Source organism: Canis lupus, chromosome 5, assembly GCF_011100685.1.
Source record: "Canis lupus familiaris isolate Mischka breed German Shepherd chromosome 5, alternate assembly UU_Cfam_GSD_1.0, whole genome shotgun sequence".
Classification (NCBI taxonomy): domain Eukaryota; kingdom Metazoa; phylum Chordata; class Mammalia; order Carnivora; family Canidae; genus Canis; species Canis lupus.
In genome coordinates, this window is record NC_049226.1 from 27557444 (window position 1) to 27578154 (window position 20711).

A 20711-nucleotide genomic window follows, 5' to 3' on the forward strand; every position below is an offset into this window, starting at 1 on the left:
CCTTAAATGGTAGGCCCTGAAAATAACAGGAAGGATATGGAACAAACATTCTTCTTTACAATTTATGAAAATAACTTTTTAGATTGCAATAGAAAAAAAAAAAGGCCTGTGGAAACTTGTTTACCCCCTCTTTTCATAGGCTGCTGCCAAGAGGAAATGAATAGTGTCTTTTGAGATATTCACAGACATCCGGTACGGACTGGGGAGCTTGCTTTGAGAGCCAGCATTTAGTCTATTTTCTGTATTTGAACCATTCTGGACAAAGGCTGCCCCCGACGCTGTGACAGAGCCTTCCCGCACACCAGATGCAGGACAGTTCTTCCTCCCCTCTTTCTGCAAACACTTGTCCTCATCCTCCCATCCTGCTCCTGCTGGTTTCTTGCTCTGGCACCTGGGCGAGTCTGCAGGTGTGCGGCGGGTGTTGTGCCCTCAGCCTCTTCTCCCTACTCAGCACAGGGGACATCCCGGGACAGGTGAGCATTTGCACGAAGTGTTTCCGAGGGCTGATGCCCTGGCAGGCAAGCCACCTCTCCCCTGAGTGAGACCGAGCACCAGCCAAGTGACCCCTTTCCCCATTCAGGGAAGAATCTGCTCTACGACGAGGTGTAAACACCCCGTGGTGCAGCAGTTTCCCGGCCAGCTGTCCTCCTGCAGACCCACCATGGAAAAGAATGAGCCCTCGCGCCTCCCCTCACACCTCGTGTGTGCTGGACGTTCTACAAAAGTTTTGCAGGCCACTCTCACATGCCAGTACAAGTCTCTGAGAACACGCTTACAGATGTAATTCTAGCCACACTTTCCTCCCGACTTGTAAGTGGCTGCAGCAGTGATGTATTTGCACGGACCCTCTCCCACCCAATTTCCTTAGTGTCAGATGCTCTGTGTCCGAGCCCACACGGAGCCTCTCATCTCTGTGGGAAATAAAGACGTTCTAGGGGCCTTCACCTTCTACTCTCGGCCAACTTCACCCCTAAGGCTTAGGAGACAGGGCTGCTGGCCTTGCTCTCTGTTGAGACCGACCCTTTCTCTGGCGGTACCTCCCACTGGAGCCTGCTCTTTCCTGCCCCAAAGGACCGAGTCCTGACTCTGTATCTCCAGCATGTACAAGTTCCTGTTCCTTGTTGGCTGTGCCTTCTCCGGTTCTTCATCCTTTAGCCAGTTTTCAGTGTCATAAGGTCTCACCGCCGTGAAGAGGTGAGGGGGTGAGCTGGCGCGAGGCCGCCCACCTGCCGCTGAGCTGGGGCGTCTTTCTGTGGGTCACAGTGTCCCTTCTTCCCCGCAAGTTAGCCCTTGCTGTCTTTACCCCTGCATGTGCCTCCATCCTCACAACTGGACTTCTGTCTTCCCTCCCCGGGCTCCCCCCACCACCCAGTGCACCCCAGAGTCTCACCGGGGTCTCGGGCCGCAGCTAACCCGCCAGTCGAGGAGCAGTGAGCACTGAGAGCCGAAGCCGGTGACCAGGCCGGGCGGGCCTCCGCAGGGGTCAGGAAGCTGCGTCCGCACAGCTAGAAGCTCCGTCCATGAGGCGCTCCCAGGCTGCTCGTTGGCCCGTCAGGTCTCCTTTCTTTCCCACCAACACTCCCAGAGTGTGACCAGGTCCAAGGTCCCAAAACTATGCCAGGAAGAACCTTCCTAACAGTTCCTAGGACGTGGTGGCTCTCTTGATTCCCTCGTGCTAGGTTGGCTTTACAGAACACAAGAAATAAAGTTGCTTTGTCAGAGTATTGAAAATAAAGTCAACAAGTCAGTAAGAAGTTTAAATGGTTTTGCCATTTTTTTTTCAGGGGGGAAAAGCAGTTAGGAAGATCGGAACGTATGAAGTTAACTGGGAGTCGGGGGACACGTGCCTTGAGAGGCCCCAGGCTGACTAAGGGCTGGGCCATGCCCGCTGGGAGACGCAGGTGCCCACAAGCTTGTCTGGAGGAAGTGCAAGCACAGAGGGGGTTCAGGCCGCAGTCAGTGGGGGCTTGTCCTGAGAAGGCACCCTGGCCGGGCTCTGCGGGACCCCAGGCGGTCCAGCAACCTACAGAGCTGCCCTTTACCACTGGGCACAGGCAGCCTTCCCGCCCATGGTCTAAACACATAAAATCCTCCTCCCCCCACTTTTTTCTCATAAAGTCACTTTTGAAACAAATCCTAAGACATCAACATGATTTCTAGAGAAAAGCGACATGAAGCAGCTTTGCTTCTCACGCTGACCTTTGAGGAGTCTGGCTGCCTGGGTTTTGGACACATACCTTAGGTGACCCCACATTTGTATCAATCCAGGTCCATAGACACTAAAGCATTGTGAATACCCATGTGAAGCAGCTCACAAACAATCCCTTCATGATTTTCTTTAGGGCTTATCCTCTGGACATGTTCAAGTTTTCATACCTTGAAGCAACAGACCAGCTCTCCTGAGCAAAGCATGACCCATGTGAACATGAGAAGTCAACAGCTCACACACACAGGACCTCAAAGAAAAATAATAAACCCGTCATAACGTGTGACAAACACGCTTTCAGGGTTACTTGGGTTTTTAAAGCTCCTTTTATATATGATTAGTTTCCAGATTCACAGCTGATTTTTCATTTACATGAGTTTTTCACTTTCCTTCTTGGTATTGGATTAAAATGTTTCTCTTCTTTGCTAGGGAATTCCCCCATCCTTGCCAGTGGAAGTTTGAGGAGCTAGAGACAATGTGCGGGCATTTGAGTCAGAGAGGGTGTGAGCAGAATCTGACTCCCACCAATGACTAACTGGCAGCCTGCTGCAGGTTGCTGAACCTCTACGCAGAGGCAGCAGTGCCCACCCAGCACATGGGTAGGGAGGATGGGATGATGTTGTGCATGGAAAACATATAAAACTATCTAACCGGGATGCAATAAATCCAAGTTATTTATTATTTCCACAGCTTCTATGTATTAGGCACCATATCTTGAGATATCTCCTACCTAAAATTGCTGAGATTTGAGATGATGAATGAGGACATTAAATTATGCATGTATGTTTTAACCAAGCCTTTGCTAAGTACTCTGTCCTGTCGTGCCTCACCCCGGAGACAAAGCGGGTGATGTATCATCCAACAGCTCAGAGCTGAGTAGAGGAGACAGGAAGCAAGACAAGGACGTCCAGCAGATGGTGTGGGCTCCGGGCACACTTGTGGCTGCCCCAAAGGTGTTTCAGTTCAGCCTTCACAGGAACAGGGATATTTGCCTGGCTCTTATAGGATGAGGAAGGTTCTCCAGAGACAAGTGACCGTTTACACATGTTGTCTGAAAGGCAGGACTGACTCCGTTACACAAGGAAGCTTAATGACACGTCAGTGATGCAGAGTAGGTAAATGGACACAGTGAGGGTAAACGAACTCACAAATGTAGCTCTGACCTGGACTCGTAAAACCAGTGCACCTGACTGGCCATCACTCTTATATATCCTGTTTTCCTGAGCCAGCCCTGGGAATACAGAAGCTCCCCCGCTCCCCCTGGGCTCTGGGTCCTGGAAGCAGGCTTTAGGTCCCCTGGAGGCACATGTTTCTCAAGTCCACTGTCCTCCCTTCCGATAACAATATCCCATCTGCTCTGAGTAGTTTGGGGAACTACCACTTCCCCATTACCAATTATGCAATTCTGGTGGTATGGCCTAGGGTGTTACTGGCATGGCTCATTCCCTTGGACCATAGTGACCGAGGTCAAGGAAGGGTTTTAACATATTGATTAATTGATTGGATGAGTTCACAGATTAGCAGATGAATACAGACTTCAGCCAGCAGCCACATTCTATTTCCCTGGCCATCAGGCTGTTTCAGGCCCTGCCCAGTAATTTCATGCAGTCCCATATGCATGTTCTGTAGACATATGTCCCATGTGTCCCATGTGCCAGGCCTGCTGGACAACAACGCCGTCTCCGCAATAGGCGACAGGAGGATGTGATGGCTGCTGCCAGCTTCGGGGTGCAGAAGCCCTCCCATGAGAGCTGAGCCAACCCAGGGGCAAGAGGAGCGCAGAAGGGAAATGCTGCTTATTACAATCCTAGCTCCTAAGTAAACTACACTGTTCATTGACATTAGCCAGCAATACCCCAGATGTATTAATTTCATTTAAGTATAATCATTGATCATTTTGAGCAGGAAGGACCCTGACTGATACTATCACCTTTTTTGTCAACTACTTGCAATTCTTTATTAGCACGAGGTTGTGAAATTTCACTTCCCAAATTTTCAGATCCCTTGTTTGCAGAGATCAGTCTATTTTTTTTTAAAGATTTTATTTATTCATTTGAGAGAGAAGAAGCACACAAGCAGGTGGCAGAGGGAAAGGGAGCAGCGAAGCGGGGCTCCATCCCAGGACCCTGGGATAATGACCTGAGTCCAAGGCAGATGCTGCACGGACTGAGCCACCCAGGTACCTGAAATCAGTAGTTTTATCAACTGTCTACCCAGTTTATCGGCACAATCTAGGAACCATACACCTGAGAGAACTTAAGTTCAAGGATTTCTGACACTTACCTGTCACTGCTTTGTTTTTTTCCCTTTATTTTATTACTTTCCTTCTGGGGTTTGGGAAGTCCATCTCCATGGGCTTTCAGCCCCTCAGGTTCCTAGGCCACCTTATTAGTGTCACTTTGTTTTACATTTATTTTATGGATGTGTGCAGCTAGCATGCAGAAACACATCCGTATATTCCCTGACTCTACGTAACTACTAAACTGATTCGGGGTTCGTCAGAGCAACTATCTATAAACATTGTACCAAAGTCTAAAACTATTTTAATACAGAATATAATGAAACAAATAATGATCTGAAAAGGAGTATTACAACTTACCAAAAATAACATTCATACGATTACCACAAGTTGGGTATGAATAATCAATATTCAAAAGTATAAAATATAATAAAGCATACATAATATTAAAAGCATTTTGTATGCACTTCAATTTCTGATTTATTTATTTATTTTGAATTGATAAGTGTTTCAGAGCATCAGCAAACATGTATCAGACTTTTACTGTTAATTTTATAACGAGATTCCTAATGGAGAATTCTGGTTGACTGCCTAGTGGATTAAGTTTTATCTTATTTCAATGATGGAGCTACCATCCAGTTCTTCCCACTTAAGCTCTCTCTATAAATATACACAGAATGTCAGTTAACAGTGATTTCTCTTCTTTCTTCTGCATTAGGTGTTCCTTCAATAAGTGGCTTCAAGGGGAAAATGAAACTTACTGGCTAAAGATTAAAAACAGTTACATGTTCTCATCCAACTTACAAATCAGTGTTTCTAATGAAACTCCCACCTTAAAACTGTCTTTGTGTGGGATCTATCCTGCTGAGTGGGTACAGATTGTTCAGGTGTATTTCCACTATCTTCACGCTAATAGACAGTGTCAGGCTTGTATGTCTCTAGAATTGCTCATTAGCTGCAAGCTGCTGGCTTTGACTTTCGTGTCCTTGAAACGATGAAATAATGCTCCTATAAATCCGTTCTTCTTAATGTTTCTACTTTAAATAGAATGTATTATGAAAGTGAGATCTAAGCATTTTTAGAAATTCCGAGCTGGGGATACCAGTTTAGTCAGAACAGTGTCAAATGTGGAACCCAAACAACATAATTGGTACTTTGAGGTTGAGGTTGATGTGACATTCTCTTGAATACATTTTAATGCTTATGCATATTTAAATTAAAATTTTAACTCCTGACATTCAAACCAAGCCACCCAGCATGCAACTAGAGAGACATGTCTGACAAATAAGATGACGCAGAGCAAAAATCACCTGTCTTGAATCCATACGTATGGCACGAGAGATTTCTAAAAAGCCTAGTTGTCTGCTCACATTTTGATAGTGGATTCTGATATTAGCACAGCTTTTCTGACAGCTTCTTATACAGAAATAATTAATTTCCAATATTTGTCTATATATGAAATGGCTGCCAGCTAGAAATGATGGTATGGTGCATATTCAAGTCATGATATCCATTTAGTTGTATGATTTTACTTTTTGTATGGCAAATAAGTTTCTGGCTAAATCACACAATATAATTTCTTGCTTCCTGGAAGACTGGATGGAATAGGAGTCTGTGCTAGGTACATCCTACCCCTCCCTATCAGAATCCACCTGTCCTGAAAAGTATTACAGACTTTATCCCCTTTTCACCCATGTTGTCGGCTTCAAAATGGCAGGGCTCCCGCAGAGAAGTTTATCTGTGAACACAGCCAGAGCCAGTTTGGTAGAACAGATGTCATAGTCTGTTCTGCCCTAACATGATCTCATTATGACCCATTTAGGTGCCATGTGACTGCATGTGTGTTTTGGTTGCGGGTTCTAACCTCAGGTGCAAGTGGCACCCCCATGCACAGCCAAGTCACAGTGGGGGAAATGATCATCATTTAATCATTCAGTGCTGTTTCAAATTTATAATTTCATCTCACATATATCATACTGCCAGCTTTGGATTAAAATGCCAAAGTGAAAATTCTCATGTTCAATAGGAGGCACAAGCGAAAATTATTATATCTGACTGAATCTGTACTTGCAGTGAACAGCTGACATTTAAATTGGGAAGTTGCCAAGGGCCTTTGGCTTCATTCCATAATTGTCAAGTTTCATGGCATTGAGGAAGTTGTTTTAATTCCAAGTAACAGGAGTCATTTTGCATCCTGAGATTCAATGCTGCTACGTAAAACCAAAATATGCCCACATTTATGGCACGGAAATACAGAAGACCCTTCTTGCCAATTGTCTCTGTGTTTATTTACTTCAACTCCCAATAAACAACACAGATCAGTTTTGCCACCCACGTTATAAATAGCACAGCAAATTCATAAAGAGTCTTTCTTCAAAGGACGGAAATGATCCTGAAGTCTGATTGAACTCACAGTGTCCTAGTAAGGGAGATGGGGAGGAGCAGAATAGGTTTTCCAATTTCAAGTTCAGGAAAGTAAGGAATACAAAAGTTAAGTGGCTGGTCCCCTTTTATTCAAATAAATTTATTCAGGAGTGGAGCCAGAAATAAAGATCAAGTCTTCTGGCCCATGCACTAGCCCCATGCTGCCTCACAGCTTTCAAAATGTTCATTTTCCCATTCCTGATCAAAACTCTTCAGAGTGTAGGGATAGAGGGAACATTCCTCGACATCTTAAAAGCCATCTATGAAAAGCCCACAGCAAATATCATTCTCAATGGGGAAGCACTGGGAGCCTTTCCCCTAAGATCAGGAACAAGACAGGGATGTCCACTCTCACCACTGCTATTCAACATAGTACTGGAAGTCCTAGCCTCAGCAATCAGACAACAAAAAGACATTAAAGGCATTCAAGTTGGCAAAGAAGAAGTCAAACTCTCCCTCTTCGCCGATGACATGATACTCTACATAGAAAACCCAAAAGTCTCCACCCCAAGATTGCTAGAACTCATACAGCAATTCGGTAGCGTGGCAGGATACAAAATCAATGCCCAGAAGTCAGTGGCATTTCTATACACTAACAATGAGACTGAAGAAAGAGAAATTAAGGAGTCAATCCCATTTACAATTGCACCCAAAAGCATAAGATACCTAGGAATAAACCTCACCAAAGATGTAAAGGATCTATACCCTCAAAACTATAGAACACTTCTGAAAGAAATTGAGGAAGACACAAAGAGATGGAAAAATATTCCATGCTCATGGATTGGCAGAATTAATATTGTGAAAATGTCAATGTTACCCAGGGCAATATACACGTTTAATGCAATCCCTATCAAAATACCATGGACTTTTTTCAGAGAGTTAGAACAAATTATTTTAAGATTTGTGTGGAATCAGAAAAGACCCCGAATAGCCAGGGGAATTTTAAAAAAGAAAACCATATCTGGGGGCATCACAATGCCAGATTTCAGGTTGTACTACAAAGCTGTGGTCATCAAGACAGTGTGGTACTGGCACAAAAACAGACACATAGATCAGTGGAACAGAATAGAGAATCCAGAAGTGGACCCTGAACTTTATGGGCAACTAATATTCGATAAAGGAGGAAAGACTATCCATTGGAAGAAAGACAGTCTCTTCAATAAATGGTGCTGGGAAAATTGGACATCCACATGCAGAAGAATGAAACTAGACCCCTCTCTTTCACCATACACAAAGATAAACTCAAAATGGATGAAAGATCTAAATGTGAGACAAGATTCCATCAAAATCCTAGAGAAGAACACAGGCAACACCCTTTTTGAACTCGGCCATAGTAACTTCTTGCAAGATACATCCACGAAGGCAAAAGAAACAAAAGCAAAAATGAACTATTGGGACTTCATCAAGATAAGAAGCTTTTGCACAGCAAAGGATACAGTCAACAAAACTCAAAGACAACCTACAGAATGGGAGAAGATATTTGCAAATGACATATCAGATAAAGGGCTAGTTTCCAAGATCTATAAAGAACTTATTAAACTCAACACCAAAGAAACAAACAATCCAATCATGAAATGGGCAAAAGACATGAACAGAAATCTCACAGAGGAAGACATAGACATGGCCAACATGCATATGAGAAAATGCTCTGCATCACTTGCCATCAGGGAAATACAAATCAAAACTACAATGAGATACCACCTCACACCAGTGAGAATGGGGAAAATTAACAAGGCAGGAAACAACAAATGTTGGAGAGGATGCGGAGAAAAGGGAACCCTCTTACACTGTTGGTGGGAATGTGAACTGGTGCAGCCACTCTGGAAAACTGTGTGGAGGTTCCTCAAACAGTTAAAAATATACCTGCCCTACGACCCAGGAATTGCACTGTTGGGGATTTACCCCAAAGATACAAATGCAATGAAACGCCGGGACACCTGCACCCCGATGTTTCTAGCAGCAATGGCCACGATAGCCAAACTGTGGAAGGAGCCTCGGTGTCCAACGAAAGATGAATGGATAAAGAAGATGTGGTTTATGTATACAATGGAATATTACTCAGCTATTAGAAATGACAAATACCCACCATTTGCTTCAACGTGGATGGAACTGGAGGGTATTATGCTGAGTGAAGTAAGTCAGTCGGAGAAGGACAAACATTATATGTTCTCATTCATTTGGGGAATATAAATAATAGTGAAAGGAAAATAAGGGAAGGGAGAAGAAATGGGTGGGAGGTATCAGAAAGGGAGACAGAACGTAAAGACTGCTAACTCTGGGAAACGAACTAGGGGTGGTGGAAGGGGAGGAGGGCGGGGGGTGGGAGTGAATGGGTGACGGGCACTGGGTGTTATTCTGTATGTTAGTAAATTGAACACCAATAAAAAAAAAAAATTAAAAAAAAAAAAAAAAAAAAAAAAAAAAAAAAAATGTTCATTTTCTTGGAAAATGCTGCAAAGCTTTCCCCCACTACAATACTAGACTCAGACACACTGCCATCTACTGACCCACCAAGGAATGTACTGCTTTCTTTTCCATAGGCCATCTCTGTAGTGCCAACGGGTTGTGTCTACTGGCCTAAGTAGGAGAGAGGTATAAGAGGCAAATGAATTAAGAACACTTCTTCCCCCTCAAAGGACTGATATATTGACCCTCTTAATATTTATATAACAATGCAATGAAGTGCTTTGCTCTTTGTACGTGGGACATCCTTGCAATCATCTGTTTCCCTCTGTGCCCTTATTCTGGCATATTCTTCCAAAGACTTGGGTAGTCTAAACAGTCTTTCTAAACAGTCGCAGTCTGAGGAATGCCATACCATTTTTGTGTTGTCTTTGTCTTTCGCCAGTGTCCTATGAGATGTACTAGTGGTCCTAAAAGGCGCCAAAAAAGTTATAATAGAAACCAAGCTAAACAGCCACAGTCCTGGGATGGTAGGAAAAAAAAAAAAAAAAAAAAGTCCTAATGGAGCTCTAACAATAAGAGAACAGGGTCTTAAATGCATCTTCAACAGGACCCCTTTTGTTTGGACCCAAGCTATTTTTTTTTTTTCCCCAGAAATGCTGTCAGTATCTTCTTTCACCATATCTACCATTTACAGCCTCCCTGTGTGCTCCTTAGGACAAAAGTAACATTTCCCAGACCCAATAAAGTAATGGTGAACATTATTTTTCCATCTCACTATCATAGCTGAGTTAGAGTTATGATGTTTGTCTCTCTCTGGTGCTCACCGTTTTACTTAGTTCACTATCTCTAAGATAAAGGTTGAGTTTAAATATTTGGAATACATTTTTTTTGATGAGAAAGATTAAATAATATTAATCTATCACTACAGAATCAATATCCATAGGCACAGCATACACAGGAGTTGAGGCATTTATGCCACCCTTGTTTTCTGAGCACATTCTGCTTTAAGATCTTAAGAAAAATTTCTTGCCTGTAATGGTGGTTCACAGATATCTTGGTTAAGAAAGGTTAAACATAGAACTTATTTCTGATTTCTCAGGATATAAAAGCTCGTATTCATGACAATGTAACTGTTCTCATAAAGGAATTTTGCTGATCTTTATAATTAACTATCCTTTGAGGTTCACAGTTTGACACTCAATTCAAAGACCATTCATTTAATTTGGAATAAATGCCTATATTTGTCCATCCAAATCTTTACAGCAATATCTTATTTTGAGGTCATCTTGGGACAAAATAAGAAATGGTGTTGTTTCCACATTTTGTTTTAAACATCAAGAGGGTGTCAAAAGTCCCAAAAAGATGTAGGGACTAGCAGCAGGGACATATTAAAGAATGGAACATTAGGGAGTTTTACTGACTTGGTGAAATCAGAACACTGTGGAATGTTAATTGAAATGTCTGGAGAGAGAAAACTGTAGCCCAGAAGTCTGGCCCTCTCATGTTCAGTCCTTACTGAAAGCCTATCAGATGTGGAGGGAGGTCAGGGAAGGGAACACAGGAGGTGACAAGAAGAGGGTAGGAACAGGAGGTTTTCAAGGCATCTGAACATCCTTGGTATGAGCTTGGTTGAGGAGCCAGCTATCAAAAGGGTTTGTCTGAACTAAAATGAAACCACCAGACTTTTGGAGAAGCAGTAACAAGAACAAAATGTTCTTTAGCCTTGTTCTATTTAAGGCACATGCATCTGTAATAATCTTCCACAAAATGATTATTCATACTTGCTTCTCTTTATAACATGGTGACAATACATCACACTGTAAGAAGAGCAGTTAGATGGCAAAAGTGCTTGTGAAAAGTTTTTCTCCCTGACACCAGAAAAGTGAATTTGTTCAATGGTGTTACTCATATTTCCTATGTTCTCTATCATTTTTTTTAGTTTTTCTATCCTTCTATTTTACATAATTTGTTGAAAAAGAATTATGACATCTTGTTCCTTAAATAAAGACTATAAGGATGATTCAAAATGAAATTTCAGACCTTAGTACAAAATAGCATAATTTAAGTAGAACATTATGCAATCAGCTCTAGCTTCCAACCTAGGTGAGTGAGAATAAGTATAGTGTGTGGCATTCCAGTAGAGCTGAGGACAGTTGAGAGGTCTGAGGCCAAAGCAGCCAAAGTCCACTTAGCCAGTACCAGAAGGTGAACCCCTGACAATATGTAGAAGGTCTGTCTCAGGTTCTGCAGGAGAGGACTGACCTGTACATGTGTGTGAGAAATTTTCCTGAAGCTGAAGAAAGGGCCACTGGGAAGGATGAAGGAGATATTTATAGTTCATACAGAGCCTGGAATACTGCCCATTCCCACCATTCAGAAGGGTCACTTCATCAAGAAGATACAGCAATCCTAAATATTTTTGTATACAGTACCAGACCTTCAAAATACACAAAGATAAAAAAAGATATAACTGCCAGGGAAATAGATAAAGTTACAAATATATTTGGAGATTTCAACATCCTACTCTAAATAATTGATGGAAGAAGTAATGTCAATTCTATACAGACTTCTAAAAACTAAAGAGGAGGAAACCCTTCCCAAATACTCAATATGATAGCATTACCCTAACAACAAAACTAGAAAAAATACTTTATTAAAAAAATAAACTAGAGATCAATAATTTTCATGAACACAGGTATAATAAATAAATGGAATCCAATATATGTATAAAAGAAACCGTGCATCATTATTATACAGAGATTATCCCAGCAAATGCAAGGCTGGTTTAACATCTGAACATTCACCAGTATAATTTACCATAGTAACAGATGAAAAAAGAACAACCATATGATAATCTCAATAAATACAAAAAAAACCCCACAAACACTTGATGAAATCCAACGTCCATTCCTGTTAAAAAAAATATATATAAAAAAACCCACCTGAACTATAAAATATCATGCTTTCAGTTGTAACATATTGATTGCTTTTCTCTTAAGTTAAAGAACAAGGAAATCTCAATACATCTGTTCAACATTGTCCCAGAGGTTCTAGCCTATATACTAAGGCAAGAAAAATAATAACCTATACTCAGATTGAAAGATAGAAGTTGAACTCTGATTGCAAATGACATTGATCATTTATGTAGAAAATTCACTGGCATCTAAAGAACAACAAAAAAGCTACTAGAAATAATAAGTGAATTTAGGAAATTTGCAAGATGCAAGATCAATACAGAATAAATATGTTGTATTTCTACATACTAGCAGTGAACAATCAGAAATAAAAAGTAGCATTTGTAATAATATAAAAAATACAAAGTGCTTATGAATAAATGTGATGGAAGATATGAAGACCTTAATACTGAAAATTACAAAGCACTGATAAGAGAAATTAAAGAAAAGATAAATAAATGGAAATAAAGTCAGTCCACGTTCATAGATCAGAAGACTCAATAGAGTTAAGATGTTAATTGTTCACAGATTGATCCACAGTTCAATTTTAGTCAAAACAATTTTTGTCAAAACAGCAGACTGTTATACAAAAATTGGCAGTAAAATTCTAATTTTTCATATGGAAATTCAAGGGATCTAGAAAAGTTAAAACAACCTGAAAAAAAAATAGTTGGGTGATTATTACAAAACCTGACTTCAATACAGATTATAGAAGCTACAGTAGTGAAGATTGTAATGTTGGCATCAAAGCAGATCAATGCAACAAATTAGGCAAATTCATGGAACAGATTAAAGAATAAAAGGCTTGATTTTTAGCAAAAATGCAAAGACAATTCAGTGAAAAACGAATAGTCTTTTCAAAATAAAATGCTGAAACAATTGGATGTACATATGCAAAAATTGGTGAACTATAATCCATACCTCATATCATGTACAGAAGTTAACTCAAAATGGATCATAGATGGAAGTATAAACTTAAAACACACTTAAATTCCTAGCGGAAAATGGAGATAGTCTTTGTTATCTTGAGTTAGGAAGGATTTCTTATGTAAAATTTAAAAGCACAAATGTATACAAGAAAAAAGTGATGAATCCCATATCATCAAAATTAAGTACATTTGCTCTTAAAATTTTCTGTGGAGAGAATGAAAAGGAAAATCACAGACCAGTTGAAAACATTTCCAATGCGTAGTTGCCAAAAAAACTTGTATTTAGAATACATAAGGAACATTGAAACCCAGCAATTGCACTATTGGGGATTTACCCCAAAGATTCAGATGCAATGAAACGCCGGGACACCTGCCCCCCGATGTTTCTAGCAGCAATGTCCACAATAGCCAAACTGTGGAAGGAGCCTCGGTGTCCATCGAAAGATGAGTGGATAAAGAAGATGTGGTTTATGTATACAATGGAATATTCCTCAGCCATTAGAAACGACAAATACCCACCATTTGCTTCACCGTGGATGGACCTGGAGGGTATTATGCTGAGTGAAATAAGTCAATCGGAGAAGGACAAACATTATATGTTCTCATTCATTTGGGGAATATAAAAAATAGTGAAAGGGAATAAAGGGGAAAGGAGAAAAAATGAGTGGAAAATATCAGAAAGGGAGACAGAACATGAAAGACTCCTAACTCTGGGAAACGAAGTAGGGGTAGTGGAAGGGGAAGTGGGCAGGGGGTGGGAGTGACTGGGTGACGGGCACTGAGGTGGGCACTTGACGGGATGAGCCCTGGGTGTTATTCTATATGTTGGCAAATTGAACACCAATAAAAAATAAATTTATATAAAAAAAAGAAAGTAAGAAACAAAAACCCTGTATGCCTGGGTGGCTCAGTGGTTGAGCATCTGCCTTCCGCTCAGGGTGTGATCCTGGGGTTCAGGATTGAGTCCCACATTGGGTTCCTTGCTGGAAATCTGCTTCTCCTTCTGTCTCTGTCTCTGCCTCTCTCTCTCTCTCTGTGTCTCTCATGAATAAATAAATAAAATCTTTTTAAAAAAGAACAAAAATCACACTGAATCTTGGGCAAAAATTTTGAATAGATTCTTTACAAAACATGTATGAATGAGCTCACTCCCTCTGCCCCTTACACACAGAGAGCTTGTGTGAAGCACATGGGGAGATGGTAAGCACCTACAGGTCCAGAGAAGAGTTTTCAGAATGAGCCCTATCCTGCCATCACCTTCATCTTGGACTTCTCAGCCTCTAGAATGGTAAGATATTTCTATTATATAAGGGAAAAAAAAGTATTTGGACACAAAGTACAGGAAAAGGTACTCAGATTACTAGTCATTAGGGAAATGCAAACTGCAATGACATATGTCCACATGGCAGTCAGAATATTTAAAATTGAAAAAAAAAAAACCCCACCAAACTCAACCAAATGTTATGAAGGATATGGAGTCATCCATTTCACCTGTAAGTATTCACACAATGTAAACGAAAGAGTATGCCCACAGAAAAGGCTGTTCATAGTGATGTTATATATATATCAGACAAAACCAGGAAACAACCCAGATTTCCATCAACAGGCCAGTGAATGAACAACCTGTAGTAGGATGAATTACTGGTCAACAACAAAAACCATAAACTGATGATAAACAAAATAACATGGAGGAGTCTCAAAATAACCATGCTTGGTGAAATATGCAAGAGACAAATGAATGCATGTTTTATGATTACATAAAATCCTAAAATATTCAAACTAATCCACAGTGATAGAAAGTGGGTCAGATGTTACCTGGGAAAAGGTACGGGTGTGGGGTATATAAGAAGGAAGGATTGTAAGGGGCAAAAGGAACCTTATGGAGCTGATGGCATATTCAATATCCTGATTGTGATGATGGTTTCGTGAGTATATAAATATGTCTAAACTTATAAAATTGTACACTTTCTAAATAGTTTATTGTATGTCAATCATACCTTTAAAAAAGAAAAGCAATGAGTGACAAAGATATATTAACTGGGTTGGCTCGAAATTTTAGAAAGAAAATAGTCCAGTGATTCCCTTTCTTGCATCCATGCATTTAACATTGCCACTTTATAGTCCCTTCCACCAGAGGTAAAGCCTCTAGACAACAGAATATTATTCTGCACTAAAAAGAAATGTGCTATCAAGCCATGGGAAAACATGAAGGAGCCTTAAATGCACATTATTAAGTAAAATAAGTCCATGTGAAATGGCTCAAGACTTTGTGATTCCAGCTACATGGCATTCTGGAAAAGGTAAAACTATACAGAAGGAAAAAGACCAGTGGTTGCCAGGACTGGGTGGGGGTGCAGAGAGGGAGGGCAGGTAGAGAGGCAGAGCACCAATGAATTTTCTATTGAATGGATTTCCCAAAGAACAGTTCTTTATTGTCCTGATTAGGGTAACAAACACCTGCTAGACTGTGTTTCTGGAAGTTCAGAAATGAAAGAAAAGAGGAGACTGAGCATTGGAGACATGTAATGATTTTGGATGTATGGGAAATCAGAAAGTAGCTGGTGCAGTAGCTCATTAACAGCACAACTGACCTTAAATTCTATTTTCCCTCTTTTCCAGTCTTACCTATGAACTTGGAGGTGGTGCCCTGTCTTGGTAAGGCACATCTGTCTTGCACTCAGCTGCACTTGGTGTCCTCAAGCTCTCTGGGCAGTAAAGCTGCCGTCTTCCATGACAATGGGAAGGGGCAGGGAGCCAGAATCCTGAGGGTATAGATATTTTATATTCTTATTTATGAATCTTTTTTTCACATGAAATGCCATGGACTATAGTTGACTATGTGGGTCCTACAATGTTTGGAGGGCAAGAAGAGTAGTTTTTCAATATATATATAAAGATATTATTCTCTATGTTTGAAAGACAAACTTTGAAAAATACAAGTGTTGGGCCTCCAAAATATTGTCTAGTTCCCAGAATTTTAGAGTCTCCCTAGAAATAAACCTAGAAACCTAACACACTGCTCTGGCCAGTTTCAGATAGAAGATGGAGAGAGAAAATTAAATTTTAATGAATCAGAGCATTCTTAGAATTTTGCTTGTTTGCAATTGTATGGAGAGAGTAGTTCCTGGTAGTTGCTGTATTTCAGATCAGTATGTCTAGAGAAGTAACAGAGGAGGGAATGTAAGCTGGAGGAGATGAATTCTAAGGTCCTCCATTTCACACTATAATTGTCAAATTGTTTATTCATAGATAAGAGGATTATTTTACAAATTCTTTAATAAAATTTTCTTTGATATTTCATTAATTTTATGTAAACTGAATATTACTGGAATTAAAACATCCTTTATATTAATTTATAGATTAAAAATATAGTGGACCTTTAAATACTCATTGACAATAAACCAGTTTTTACATATTTTAAAAATTATTTTTAAAGATTTTGTTTATTTATTTGAGAGAGAGAGAGACCATAAGCAGGAGTGGGGGGAGGGCAAGGGAGAAGCAGATTCCCCACTGAGCAGGAAGGCCAACAGGGGTCTTGATTCCAGGACCCTGGGATCATGACCCAAGCTGAAGGCAGATACTTAACAGACTGAGCCACCCTGGTGCCCTAAGAAGCCGGTTTTTAGTACTGAAATTTTATCATTATTTTATAATTCTAATTGAACTTATTTTGCTTTCCCTAGATTAAAACATGCCGTTGAATGATATTTTTAGTATACTTTGGGAATGGAATTGCTTTCATTTACCCACAGAAGCATATTAGAAGAATGAATAATCTTTCCCTGAAATCTCAACAGATTAAAAATTTATAACCAAGCCCTGTAAAGGAGCATCAGATTCTACTCTCAGGAAGAAAAGAAAAACACTATAGAATTAAAGGGGAAAATGTTCCAAAGAACAATTTATAATGTCTAGTTTTACATGATGTCTGGCTGAATTGAGGCACACAAACGAACATACTTGAACTGGGCCACTTGTTGGAGTTTACCTCTGTGACCCACTCTGACAACATTGTGGCTATCTGTGCTTTACTAAATCAGACCCCATGAAGACCCTATAAGGCAACACCACTCACGGTGGCATCATTCAGTGAAGGAAAATATGCCTGAGGGCTCTGAACACTACCTGGTTGCAGGCTTCTGGGTAGAGTTACAGAATACCTGTTGACCAACTTTACTGGACTATGCAATGACAGGGTAAAATGAGAATAATATTAAAAAACCTTCCATTTCTAACATTTGACTCTAGAAATATGAATTAATTCAATTATGATTGCAGATATAGATTGAGAACAATCTATCTGTCCTGAAAATCCCACTGCATAACAGAGGGGTGGGTAGTCATTTCCCAACCTTTGGACTTCGAAATTAGAGTAGGGCTATAACATGTTCTCTGCATCCTGACTTGGCAAGAATTTGTGGGCAGCTATCATCTGCACAGAAGAGCAAAAGAACTTAACATGCTTTTTATAATCGATCAGCATTGCTATGGCAGCCAGCTCTACAGTATCTGCATATGAATTATCAACTGCAGTATTATTGTAGATTTTGCTCTGAGAAAACTCTGACATCATTTACTGGCATTCTTTGTGCCCTTAGGGATAACAACTAATTTTAATGTTAGCCTAGGCTAAAAATTAATTATGAAAGCAAATACATTCTGCAAAAAGACAACAAGCCAATCCCGCATCCCTGAAGCAAATATTACTCTGGTAGCTCCCTCAACTCTGCCTCCTGGCAGCACTCAACTAACAGATTTAACTAGTCATTGTTGACTCTTATTTCTAATGCGTGCTGGGTATTTTCACATTGATTCGCTCATACATGTATTGAACACCTCGATTTGTATCAGTCACTAGGTAAGGTACCGGAAAAAAGGTCAATAAGACATAGCTCCTTGCCTCTGGGTATCATGTAGTGTGGGCAGGAAGGCCGGAGGGAATGGATAAGCTACCGTACACAATGACGACGAGTTTTATAGAGATATGAAAGAGTACACCATGCAGTACAAACTACGTGTGAGTGGAGAGGTCTCAGAAGTGCATGCTGTGGGAATGTGCCAGGTCACATAGTTCTGACCTAATCCAGAAGTAAACCATGCTTGGGTTTTGAAGAAGACTAATGACTGGATAAGATTTGTGTTAGAATGATCACTCTAGTTGTATCGTGAAGAGGGTTAAGACTGATGCAAAAAACAAAACAAAACAAAACAAAACAAACAAACAAAAAAAAACGACTGATGCAAAAACCCCTACAGGGAGCAAGCTGAAAGAGACAGGAAGCCGGGGAAGCAGGGTAAATTAGGAAAAGGGTGCGGGCAAATTTTTCTCCAGGCACCTCATTTCTGACATCTCCAGAGCAGGACATTGTTTCCTACTAACTATTCTGGTTGAAGAGATGGAGGTAGATTCAGAGTCTTTGACTTTGTCTTCTCCATTTCATAGCTTTTACCTCAAAGGCTAAGAAATCACAGTATAGGTTTTACCAACTGCTAAGTATTTTAATTACTCATTTGGGAAACAAAAAAATGACCACTGGGTGAATCCACTGATCCGAGAGACACACTATAAGCTAGAACTTTGTCAAGACTCTCTATATTATCTGGCCCCAAATGACCACACATTTATTGGGGGACCATGATGATACTTTGAAAGAATCTCCAGGGATCAATGCCAATTCAGATAGGTGTCCAACAGTCCTTGAAATGTTTGAATAATACAATTATCTCAGTCTGTTGCTTCATCTGTATAACTGGCTGTAAATTCCCTGGAGGAAAGCCTGAGAAGATTACTGAATATAATTTCAGTGATGTTGCAGAGTCGTTTGTCTTGGGGACCTGGTTTTCTCTCCGACCAATGTATTAGAGATATGAAAACAGGCTCCAGTTAGGGAGCTGAAAAAAAAAAGGATCACAATTTTTTATTGAAGTAACTTCCCTCAGCCTTCTGGTCATTAATCTTTGATTTCTTCTATTGGGAAGAGCTGAGTCGTACCCTTGTGAACGGCCTGTTTTGCCCTCAGGGGTGCCATGTTCAAAACCTTTGTAGGTCAAATCCCTTGGCTTCCTCTCCAACTTGCTAGGTAATAGAATAATTGTAGCCTATTAGATTTAGCGTTTAACTCCACCACCTGTCTTCTATGTTGGGGGGAGTCCTATCCTGCCTATTACTCTCAGCAAGCTGCATTTTATAATAGTCTCTCTCACTGACAGCCTGGCTTATAGAGTAAAACACCACTCTCATCATAGCCCTTATAAATAGTAAGTGTGCACCTGCCCATGGAACATAGTTATCTGGTAGACCTGGAATACTTACTATGTCCAATCCTAGATGCCCGCCCATTTCATGAGCATTTTGATTTCATTTTTTTCCCTTTTTGCTATGACAGTTCTAGCCTTTAATGTCACTCAAGTGACATTAATGTGAAACAAGTAACAAGTCTGCCCCATCTTCTAGGATCTTTGCCTTCGTGTTAAATCTAACAGTCCCGGAGAGCATTTCCAAGTCAATAAACTCTATCCTATAACCTATTTTATATTCTTGCCCCTTGATTTAGTATTCTCAGAATATGGTCCCAACCATACTCCCCCAGGACCTATTGGTGTATGATATCTATATCTTGTAGCTCTTGTGGGCTCTAGAACTAGGTTATGTACCAACTTAATCCTAATTATAGGAGTAGTGGCCATGACAGAAGGTGGAGCAGATCTTGAATGGCATCCCTGATTCTGAGTTGTCTTCCAACATAAGAGTTGGAGAATGGAGCATTCTGGCTCCTGATGGGAGTGCTATTTTTAAAGACTCAGAAGGTTTGTGAGAAGACAAGAAGTTACATGGCATCCACCCTGCGGTCTTCATCCATGTGTCAAGGTACCAGGGTGTATGTTTTTTTAAACATGGAAAATGACCTTGACATAACGGAGCAGCCTAGGTGGGCATTTAACCATCTTTGAAGTTGGCCTCTCTGTTAAGTTTTTTACTTCGTCCTCAGATTTCTCTTCAATGCACTGCAGGAGAGGCTTTCTCATTTGGCTTTCAATTCCTAGTACTCCCTGCTACATTACCTTTCTGTGGAACATCAATGGTATTTGGCCACAACCAGCCAAGTATGTTCACAGCCACTGTTTTCTGTATACATTTCAAACCTAGTGCATTCCCTTCCTCCACCACACTCTCCTAGTTCACTAGTAGTAACGGGGTGGGAATTGGACCTTATGGCAAGTGTACCTGTGCTCTACCAACTTCCAGCATCGAGACTCTTACTGTTAGGTAGATAGTGGATGATCCAACTTTAAACATGAGTTATCTTCTCACCTGCCTTCTTCAACTACTCCCAGCCAATAATCACAATTTATTAGGAATGAACACTATGATGCTAGCCTGCTAAAATCTTGATGAAAATGGCAGGGGGCACTAAGTAAGAATTTCCCCAGGATTAACCCATGTCAAGTTGATACTGTAGAGATTTTATACATCTGCCTTGTTCAGATATGCACTGCTCCAGGAAAGTCATGATTTAGAACAGACAGCTCTCTACAGATGAAGCAGACCA

At 40.6% G+C, this 20711-nt stretch overlaps 1 protein-coding gene and 1 long non-coding RNA gene across 39 annotated transcripts in view; one reads left to right on the top strand and one right to left on the bottom strand.

Moving 5' to 3' along the window:
* The window catches only part of LOC111095861, a 58467-nt gene extending 41109 nt beyond the window's left edge, over nucleotides 1–17358 (top strand). For 12 of the 13 annotated variants that reach the window (XR_005359394.1, XR_005359397.1, XR_005359396.1 and 9 more), the window contains 3 exons: nucleotides 14330–14446; nucleotides 15778–15926; nucleotides 16845–17358. This is a non-coding gene — a long non-coding RNA (uncharacterized LOC111095861). The remainder of the gene's footprint in view (nucleotides 1–14329; nucleotides 14447–15777; nucleotides 15927–16844) is intronic. The other variant, XR_005359399.1, reaches the window with a different exon arrangement.
* Nucleotides 1–20711, bottom strand: part of LOC119871826 — a 247631-nt gene that overhangs the window by 190657 nt on the left and 36263 nt on the right. For 19 of the 26 annotated variants that reach the window (XR_005359361.1, XR_005359362.1, XR_005359364.1 and 16 more), the window contains 3 exons: nucleotides 15784–15920; nucleotides 2377–2456; nucleotides 1391–1684 (listed from right to left, as the gene is read on the bottom strand). The exons of 1 other annotated variant lie outside the window; for it this stretch is intronic. The gene's annotated coding sequence lies outside the window, so the exon portion shown is untranslated. The remainder of the gene's footprint in view (nucleotides 1–1390; nucleotides 1685–2376; nucleotides 2457–15783; nucleotides 15921–20711) is intronic. 6 more of the 26 variants (XR_005359379.1, XR_005359382.1, XR_005359378.1 and 3 more) reach the window with 3 other exon arrangements.